The sequence below is a fragment of the Staurois parvus genome, unplaced genomic scaffold (assembly GCF_062004578.1).
Source record: "Staurois parvus isolate SC_StPar_1 unplaced genomic scaffold, SC_StPar_1.0 ptg000287l, whole genome shotgun sequence".
In the NCBI taxonomy this organism is placed as follows: Eukaryota; Metazoa; Chordata; class Amphibia; order Anura; family Ranidae; genus Staurois; species Staurois parvus.
The window spans coordinates 14,237,609-14,246,473 of NW_028318083.1; the positions used below are offsets into that span (position 1 = coordinate 14,237,609).

At 34.6% G+C, this 8,865-nt stretch overlaps 1 long non-coding RNA gene across 3 annotated transcripts in view; it reads right to left on the minus strand.

The window, feature by feature from the left end:
* Positions 1-8,504, minus strand: part of LOC149458393 (uncharacterized) — a 401,858-nt gene extending 393,354 nt beyond the window's left edge. For 2 of the 3 annotated variants that reach the window (XR_016313453.1, XR_016313454.1), the window contains exons 1-2: positions 7,539-8,504; positions 5,404-5,709 (exon numbers count right to left, since the gene is read on the minus strand). This is a non-coding gene — a long non-coding RNA (uncharacterized LOC149458393). The remainder of the gene's footprint in view (positions 1-5,403; positions 5,710-7,538) is intronic. The other variant, XR_016313457.1, reaches the window with a different exon arrangement.
* Between the last annotated feature and the right edge of the window lie 361 nt (positions 8,505-8,865).

An 8,865-nucleotide genomic window follows, 5' to 3' on the forward strand; every position in this document is an offset into this window, starting at 1 on the left:
TACACACATTAGATCTCATCCAATTGTGAAGCTAGCCACACACACCTTACAATATTTCCTTCTCATTGTCTCGCTTTTTTGGCTGTAAGATATTTCCTTTTGTACTATCCAAGCTAAAATTAGCACATTGCACAACCAGATTGTAATGTGGGTGGTCATTTTAACTGCTATAAAAAGTCCATTATCACTCAATTGTCTTCCAGTCAAGCTGAGGGTCTCTCTAGACGTTAGTATTTATAACAACTAATTAGACTGCTCTCATTTACTAAACTCTGCTACAGGAAAGGTTATCCTGCCCCTTCTATAGATATCCACATAATAGTTTTCTTGTAAGTTTCTCTCTTTATATATGTCTATTCATAGATTGTAATACAATAGTGACTCAATACAAGTTGCTGGACCAACAAACCTGTGCTTATGTCTGCTGCCAATTAGACAGTCAATTTTGATTCTTATTCTATTCCTATTTAACATTATGTAACCCAAATGGTTTTATGTAGTAAACACAAGTATGTAGGCCAGGGCAAACATTTAGTTAATATCTATTGCATATAGTATAAATATCCACATATATATCCAAATATCCCCAATTTAATGAGACTTTTCCAATGCTATATATTCTACCGTAAAAAAAATCTGAAAATGTCACCATTGTCACCATTAACAGTATTATATATATATATATATATATATATATATATATATATATATATATATATATATATATATAAAACATTATTTATATGTATTTATATGTATAGATTATAAATGTATATATATATTTATTTTTATTTTTGTTTGCTTCGCATTAGAAACGGTTCTTATGTATTGTTTGTTTAAGTTTCGCTCTGTTAATTTGATGTACAGCATTTAAGTAGAAACAATATCATTGAATATTTTAATACATCAAGCACCCCATGGTCCTGTAAGCATTACATACTCATCTTAACCAAGTTACCTGCAAAAATCTGAATATGTTTTTAGACTGCTGTCAGTTGTAACTTGTCCCATGGCTGAACACAGCAATATGGACGTTTTCCAAAAATTTCCCCAAAAGCATATCACTGAAGACAGGTGTATCAGATATGGTTTGACTTATTTTAATATATATCTTCAGTAATAAGATACTGTCAACTTTTTTAGCAGATTTATTACTTTTTATAAAAAAAAAATCTTTTTACCATGTATGCCTATAAGTGTGCCTCAGTGGATTTGTGGATAAAAAAATTAAGTATACTATGAGCACTTTTTTACATAAACTATCATAAAATATTGGGTATTGATTACTATAAGAGCTGACGTATTTGGATATCTGTCAATACACACAACAATAGTCATAGATATATAACTGTCATCATATATGTTTACGCACACCCAACCGTTACCCCTCCAGAGGTCAAATATATGATTTTTATACCTGTAAGGATAGTTGGGGTTACTCAACCTGGTTCATTTATACTTTTATGGGGTTTTTTCTTATATGGGACAATGTTTCAGTATTCAAGCAAACAACATTTATTCTACTTATTTATTCTATTTCCTATATTTGGTAATGCATTTAAGAGGACCATGAATCTAAATGTACTCATCATTTGTAGATGTCTTGCATCTCCAAGTATCAACCAAAAATGTATTGTGTACTGTTACAGTAGTAAACAAGAGGCATTTGGTGGACACAATACTTTTGTTATGTAATATACAGAGCTGGGCACCTTTTTGCCTTGGCCATAAATTTCGAAGTTTCTTCTACCAATTTTACACCATGCTCAGACATTCTACTGTTAGACTGTTTCCTCTTTTAAACATTTCAGCCACACACATATACACACATACATATACACAGACACACATATAAACTGTAGATGTGTGCGGGTGTATTTAGAGATATATATATATATATATATATATATATATATATTATTTCTATGTATTTTTTATTTTATATTCATATACATATATATACATATATATATATATATATATATGTATACACACACATATATATATATATATATATGTGTGTGTGTGTATATTTATTATTTTATGTATTTTTTACATTATATATATATATATATATATATATATATATATTTCAGGTCGACAAACTAGTTCTTTTTACAAAATCCCCTTCTTTAAATGGACTGTTTTTAAGACTTCTGTTCTGAATGCATCATGTAAGAAATCAAATTAAAGAGCAGCCAAATCTTATATATGATATATATATAACTGCAGTTTTGCACCTCATAAGGTATGACCCACTGATGATAACCAGATTCATAGTGTGACAATAGTTGTCTTTATACATATAAGCATCATACAACACAAACATTTCTGTTCAAAATCCCAGTGACAATAAGAAATTTAAATTATATTTGCCATTTAGAAACATTTCTCTGTGAAATGAGAAGAAAAAAGCCCAGTCTGGCAAAAGCACCAAAGTAGGCCAGTCTTGATTACAGTGTACATGTTTGTAATGTGTAGATATGCAATATTATTATGCTCAGTAAATCTACTGCCCCACTGAGCTTACAGCTGGCCACATGTCCTTAACTACAGTTTATGTGTGAACGTTGTAATTATTACAAGGCTGTCATAAAACACATCACTAATATTAGCACTAATTAGCAAAGTGTACAGTATTGTTTTATGTGGCTGTTAAAATACGGTGTGGTTTTATAGTGTTTTACTGCAGCCAAGGAATCACACAGTCGAAGGCCTATCACCAACACATCTTGATTTATCTTGGTTTGTTCCTAGAAAGAACTTAAGAAAGCTCAACTAAGCCCATTCCAACTGAATCCTAGCAATATTAAACATAACATAGAACTGGGATTTTGATCCCTGGGTCTATATGCCTGTTGTACTAAGAAACACAGGGATAAAAGAAGCCAATGGGTTTCTAAAGCTCCAATATGTTCTGTAGCACTGTACAGGGGGTAACAAAGAACCCAAGAGACGTGACACAGCATAAATATATACACAGGGCCAGAAAGAAGTTATGGTTGTTTCTTGTGAGATCCTACAATATAAATGGAAAACTTTAACCAAGCAGACTAAAAAAACCCTATTTTCTTATCACTTCAACTCTTTTCTTAAGAACTCGGATAGAATTCTAGGGCATTTCTTTCATTACTTTGAGTGAGTTGGAAGCAGGGAGGCTGAATGACAAATACTGTGCCAGCTATTCAGATACAGTACAAAAGCGGATTGCATTTTACATAACGGGAGAAACACAAAAGCTATGAGGCATTCAGACTTTGGAAACTGCTTTCCAACTTGCATGCTGCATTCTAGCACAAGGAGCAGATCACTCTGAGTGACATTTATTTCAAATGTAGCCAAAAAGCATTCCTGAAAGGAATTTAGGCAGAAGGTGTTGAATATATCACGCTCCAAATAATGAACATAATGCATGGACTATATAAAAATGCGGTTATACGAAAATAGACTGGGCGTGTTTATCAACAAACCCAATATGAAGCAAGTACTTTCACGGCAAGTGCTTATTTTAAAACCAAACCATCCAAAAACGTATTTACTTCTTATTCATAACTCTTTATTTCTTTTATTAAAATAATTTGCTACCTGAGATAACGGGATAAATTAAGACGTACGTACTACTTTACCACTGTGGAAAACCTACCAATGAAGGTTACCATTCTTTACCATCGTTGGAGACATGAATAAAAGTCATTCTCACCATTAACATTTATTACTAAGATCATCAGCAAAGAGCAAACACATGCACATTTGTTTTGTTTTTTCTAGCACCAACATACAAGCAATTACCCAACTTTACATAATCTTCAGCAGGCATGCCAGCTATTATGCAGTCATACGGTTTATCACCTACTCAGCTATATTAGGCTTAGCTGAGTCATTTTCTGAGCATCTAAGATGGCTGCTGCTGAACAGGCAAGGGAGAAGACCAGTTTGACGGTCCAAATTCCTTCTTACTGACCATTAAAAAGAAAATCCACAAGGTATAATGCTTAAGTTTGGTATATGGAGCTATCCTTTTTTTCTGTTATCACTACAAAGTTGTGGCTTTCCATTTACAGCTACACCAGACCTGATCTTTCGAAGGATCCTTTTACTGCACTTGCTTTCCCTGCTCAAAGGTTATCAGGACAGTTCCACAGAATGTATCTCCAATAAAACTATACAAATTCAGTTATTTTAGTATTAATAATGTTGTTGTGTAGTCTGTATCATGGTTGGTGGTACAATGCAGTGGACGCCGGGTGTTTTAGGTATCACAAGGGTTTTTCAGGTTCATAAGCATTTATTGTAGAATATTCAAGATATGTTTGTATAAATCACTGTGCTAGATTATATTTAAACCTCAAAGAACATCAAAATAAATGTATGCTTGTACATACATTTATGATGCGTAGGGAAACAAATACCATTATATTATCGCTTTATACACAATGCTTTTGTACGTGGATAGACTGTGAACACACATACCCTCTTCCAGCAGTGATTTAGAATGGGAATAAGGTGTGGTCATTATTATGTATAACACAGAAAGACTTAATATTCACACCACTGAATATGACTCCTGGAAATGTATGTGTGTATGGTTTCTTTAATAATGCATGTATATATGATATTTTGTTCCATTGTGAGAAGCAAAATGTTATAAATGGTGTTCACTAATTTGTTCACACCCGAGGAAGCACAGAATTGTATGCAGTGCCCACCCAGATCTAGGTGGAAGAATGTGCTGTTAGGATAGAATATGTAGCCAATGAAGGATGCAGTCTGTTACCAGGAGCCATTTGGACATCTTCCATACACATATCTAGAATTCATTAAGAATGTGGAGCACAGAGCCAATAAACAATGCACAGCCCACTTTGGAGCACAAGCATCCTTCACCAGAGGAAGCCATCTTAGAATGTACGACCATTTCAGAGAATGCAAATTAAAGCTACACCAGAAGACTTTTTTTCCCCTACATAAAGCAAAAAGATGACAGAAATTATCATAGCACATATAACTTTAATCCTATGTGACGTTATCTCTAATGACAAAATTTCCCCTAAAATTTCTTTCAGTTTAATGTGTCTGCTAAGCAGTGTTCATTGACAAGTGCATTTCCATCATTTCCATGGAAATGTACAATATTTTCATGCAAGCTGATTGAGATTGTGCTTTCATCATTTCCCGCCTAACATGATCAATGTCACGTGTTTCCTACTTTTTCTCAGTCAAATAAAAAACAACCTTATTCAAGGGTAACAACGTAGATATACACTTTATTTGTATTATTTGGTAATATACCACATTGATATAAACATTTTCCCCAACCTCACTACTACTGGGCCAATTCAAGCCACAACCAACTGGAATTACTCAAATATAACTAATAAATAGGAAAACACATCAAAACCATACCTTGCTTATGTTGTATATCCAGTGGGGAAGCTCATAGTAATCCAAACTTAAGTTACTCTTCTTCTGTATATCCCCAAAGAGAAAAAAAGATTTGTAATCCAATGTTGTGGAAAACTAGTGTTTGATCCATTTGTGGTTGGAAACAATACATGAACCAAAACCCATTGCATTTTCATCTCGTAGACACTATGGCACAATCTCATAGAACTCATCGCAACCTCCATTAGTGACCTTTTGAAGAATACGTATTTAATCCAAATTTGACCGAAGCTTCTTGGAATGTCAACATATCCTAATTAAGTAGGGCTAAAATAAAAAAAAATATGGATAAAACCTTTTTAACGTGAGTTATATTTAATTTAAGGGAAAAAGGCAATGTGAAATGATGTTGTTTAAAACATTGGAAACATTATAATAATGATATAAATGAGTATTTTATTCTTATATTACTTTATGCAAGGATATACACAGACATAATTATTGGTGTCTACATCCAATTTTATACCACACTTTGGGAATGCTGATGTTGTACTACTATTAAACTGATTACAGTGTTACATTATCCTTTCAATAATAATGTTCTCTTTATTTCAAACTTCTTCATATGTTTTTAGAAATAGGACTTGAGTTGTGCCTCTGCCATTTTAAGAGGACCTTGATGAAATAAAAAATAGTAACTTAGTGATGTAAAGCGGTCCAATACTATTTGACATGGTACTGTAGCAAGAGAGCGCTGTTGTAACGAAACAATAGCTCATTGATATGAAAGAAGTGGCAAGGTCTTTTTGTCCCAGTGTTATCATTATACACACAGACAACCACAAAATTTAGAGTTAAATAAATAATAATAAAGTAGAGGGAGTTGACAAAGCTTTCAAGCTCAATAAAAAAATTCCAGTGGTCTAAAAGCGCCCTAAACAAAATCATACCAGCGATCCTTTTTTTACTTCGTTGTCGATGCCACCTTGAACAAAGAGAAACAGAAATTTGATGCAACTTGTACAATATATGTACATCAAAGATCTAGATGTCATAAATCCAATCCTGAAAATCAAAATTTATGTTTTTTCTGTATTAATATTTTTATTTTTTTTTTTATAAAATGTGTCTTTTTTTCACAACATATGGGATGATGAACACATAACATTCTTTTTTCTAACATCTGGTTGAATCCCTTTTATGTGGTCACAAATACATCCAGTCATAGAAAACAGTACAGAATACTGAATCTAGAATCTGAATTTAACTATTTCCTTCTTATGTTTTTGAACAATAGAATAGGAATCGCATAAGGGGACTGCCCTAACTTTGTGACCTATCTGCGTCACTCCCTCAGAACAATGGAAAACACTACCGTATCTTATAATATCAGCAGATTTTGTTCAGTTCATGTTATTATGTTTTTTTCTGATAAAAGAGGTATTTACATAGTTTAAACCTGTAGATCTGTTCTTTAACTTACATGCCCATCCAATTTATTCAGATGTTTAACCATGTGCAACACATGCAAGTGCAAATGCTGTCATTCATTACAAATAGAAGGTATACAATTAGTGTTAATAGTACAATAAAAAAAATAATGGCTTAAAAAAAAAACAAACATAAAATTACTTTTCCAAGGTGCATTTATATCACAACTTTGCTAAAAGCAAACTTTGTTAAAAGTTTGGCAACTTTCTGTCACGATGTAATCTTAGGTACCAGCTTTAATATGCTGGCTTTAAAAGTATTGATATGAAAATATACAGTTCAGAAACTTTTCCAGAAAGCTTCTACGTTAACATATTTAGCATAATGAGATGCATAATTAATTCACCATAACCGTTAAACTGAATTTCTGAGTAAATAATGAGTGCTTGCAAATATTCTTTACCCCGGATACTATTTAGTGTCAAGACAAAGAGAGAGAATATATATCAGGGACAAAGGCTATGTGATCCTTATCTTGTAATAGTTACCACCTAAGCTGGAAAGTTCTTTAAAGTTGAAAAAAAAGTTTAACTCCTTCCTGCCCAGCTAAAACAGTGCTTTTATTTAGGTTTAGCTTTGAAAGGAGGTAGAAATTGAGCTGCAATGTGCAGAGACTACACCTGATTCCTGCCCACCCACATCCCACTTACATAGTGAAAACTCACCTCCACAAAGAAACTTCCAAGGATCCTTTTGTGACTTCGCAGGTATCCAGGAGCTCCTAGTCGCAGCAGCTGGGAAGCTTTCACATTGCAAGGCAAGGAAGTTAGGAACTGGCTTGCCAGATAGGGATGCAGATAAAGAGTTCTTGAGAGTTTTTTTCTTTTGTTCAAGTTCCCCGAGCAAACAAAGAACTGGAGCTCTGCAGCAGCAGGTTTCTCACTCCCACCCTCACCCTCCTCCCTTGTCTACTCAAGGAGCCCACATCCACCCAATGTTCTTACAAGACTCAGCAAACTTTTGCCCCACATCAGCTTCATCCCAAACCAGGCAAACCTAAAGGAAAAAAAAAAAAAACTTCCTTTGGGCTCTTGGTAGATAGAACTCTTAGAGCAGCAAGTCAGAGGTACAAGCAGCCCAAATGTCCAAAACATGTCCCTCTTTGTTTGGACTCCTGATCAGTCAGTCTCCCTTTAACGTCTTAAAAGCTGGAAGAGAGTGCAATGTATAGAGTGAAGCAGATCCTGATGCTGATGAAGATATTAGGTGTGAAGCATGCAGTCCCTCTGCACTGTCCCGTCCTGTCCACTCCCCTCCCCATAGCTCATTGTCCTTGGACTTGGGTTCAACAACAAAGAGATGAGCTAGGCGTTACACCATCCTACCTGTTGCACAGACAGCAGCATCTGCAGCAGTTCTCCCTGGAAAAAAAAAACAAGTCTGTCTCAATCCTCCCGAACTTTCACTTGTTTCACAAAACAATTTGGGACCAGAATGAGTTAGAACGCACCTCCCACTAAACAAAAAAAAAAAATACTCTGGGTGCAGGATAGGGATGGGTAGCCACAGCAACTGTGCAATTGTGCCAGGGACTTGCTGGCCAGCATTGCCTTCAGCGCACAAGTGAGGTCATAATAAGCATAGTATAAAAGTTGTCTTTTTATTTTTTTGCAGAGTAGAGTTGGTAGTCAGCTCCTTATCCCTTTTCTGCTTACTAACTGCACGGTCCAACAGTAGAGAGGGGAGGAGGAGGCAGTTCAAAACAAACACACAGCCTTTAAAGGCACAGCTCTTGAACTACAGCTATCTGGTCCTGAGCTGGTTTTGGGCACATCAAATATATATATATATTAAAAAAAATTAAAAAAATAAAAGATCAGTGTGGTACAAAAGAGCTGGCAGAGTCTGGCTGTGGCTTTATTCTGGAAGCTGACTGTAACTCTGTGCTGAGCAGCAAGTTTACACAGAAAAAGTTTACTTAGAGGAAAAGTTACTTGTAAATGGGGAGATGCTGTGCAACGGTACTGAATGTGCGGTTTACAGATGAAAAAT